The sequence below is a fragment of the Acipenser ruthenus genome, chromosome 5, assembly GCF_902713425.1.
Source record: "Acipenser ruthenus chromosome 5, fAciRut3.2 maternal haplotype, whole genome shotgun sequence".
NCBI classification, from domain to species: Eukaryota; Metazoa; Chordata; class Actinopteri; order Acipenseriformes; family Acipenseridae; genus Acipenser; species Acipenser ruthenus.
Genome location: NC_081193.1, coordinates 10,230,446 through 10,231,879, shown reverse-complemented (window position 1 = coordinate 10,231,879; position 1,434 = coordinate 10,230,446). Strand labels below are relative to the sequence as shown.

Sequence of the window (1,434 nt, the reverse complement as noted above, 5' to 3'; positions counted from 1 at the left end):
AGAGGTAGGTTGTGAACTGTGCATTATATGCAAAGTGCTCTGGGAAATGTGTTGTTGCCGTGGTGCTGTGCTGTGAACAGGAAGTGGTGCTCCGGGGTTTGTGCTGGTTCCGTGGCTGCAGCTCCCAAGCCGCTACTCTTCTGCAAAACAATAACAAGACAAAACAACAGCGCTCCAGCCACGTTAGTATTTCAGCTTAAGGGGCAGTACTCACGTAGCTGTGTCCCCTTTGTACTGCCAAACTCCTCCCTCTGATCAGCACGGCACCGCACTCTATCCAACCACCGCGCACCCCACAGCTGTTCATAATGTAGTTGTATTGCAGTCCTACAGCTACGCCCTTTCACTAAGCTGGCCAACTTCCAGTTCTGTCCTACCATCGAGTCTGCCCATAAATAGAAAAATGGCAGACAACGGCGGTGCTAGAGGAGGTTTCCGAGGTGGCTTTGGCAGTGGGGGCCAGGGACACGGCCGAGGCCGTGGCAGGGGTCGCGGGAGAAGCTGTGGTGCCCGCGGCAAGGCCAACGATAAGAAGTGGGTGCCTGTGACCAAACTGGGTTGCTTTGTCAAGGACATGAAGATCCTGAGGAGTCTCTGGAGGAGATTTATCTGTACTCTCTTCCCATCAAGGAGTCTGAGTTTATTGACTTTTCCCTGGGGTCCTCTCAGACCAGGGCTGGTCAGCAAACCAGGTTCAAGGCCTTTGTTGCCATTGGGGACTATAACGGCCACATTGGTCTGTGTGTCAAGTGCTCAAAGGAAGTTGCTACTGCAATCCGAAGAGCCATCATCCTGGCTATACTGTCCATTAAGAACATAAGAACACAAGAAAGTTTACAAACGAGAGGAGGCCATTCGGCCCATCTTGCTCGTTTGGTTGTTAGTAGCTTATTGATCCCAGAATCTCATCAAGCAGCTTCTTGAAGGATCCCAGGGTGTCGACTTCAACAACATTACTGGGGAGTTGGTTCCAGACCCTCACAATTCTCTGTGTAAAAAAGTGTCTTCTATTTTCTGTTCTGAATGCCCCTTTATCTAATCTCCATTTGTGACCCCTGGTCCTTGTTTCTTTTTTCAGGTATTTTGGGTGTATTATTATGGTAGGCTATTGGGTGTAAATATGGTTGCTTATTAATGTAAATGTGTGTATTGTTGTTATGGTGATGGGTGTGATTGTTATTTGTGTTGTAGTCTATGTTCATATTGTTATTGTTATTGTTGGGTTATCACGGACAGAACAGCTGTCAGCCACTGTTTGTTTGTTTGTGAGATCGTGTTTACGTGAGAATGAATGTATGATTAATTGATAAAGCCTGTAAGAATGCATAGTGAATGAAAATCCACGTGTGTGAGTGTGTATAATTGTTCAGGTATGGCTGGGCGGTTGGGTAATTATGTAATTATAGTTCACGGTGTAAGGGGGGACGAGTGAGT

General features: G+C 47.1%; 1 pseudogene; it reads left to right on the top strand.

The window, feature by feature from the left end:
* The first annotated feature begins 388 nt into the window (after positions 1–388).
* LOC117403217 (small ribosomal subunit protein uS5-like) lies at positions 389–966 on the top strand (annotated as a pseudogene).
* The last annotated feature ends 468 nt before the right edge of the window (positions 967–1,434 follow it).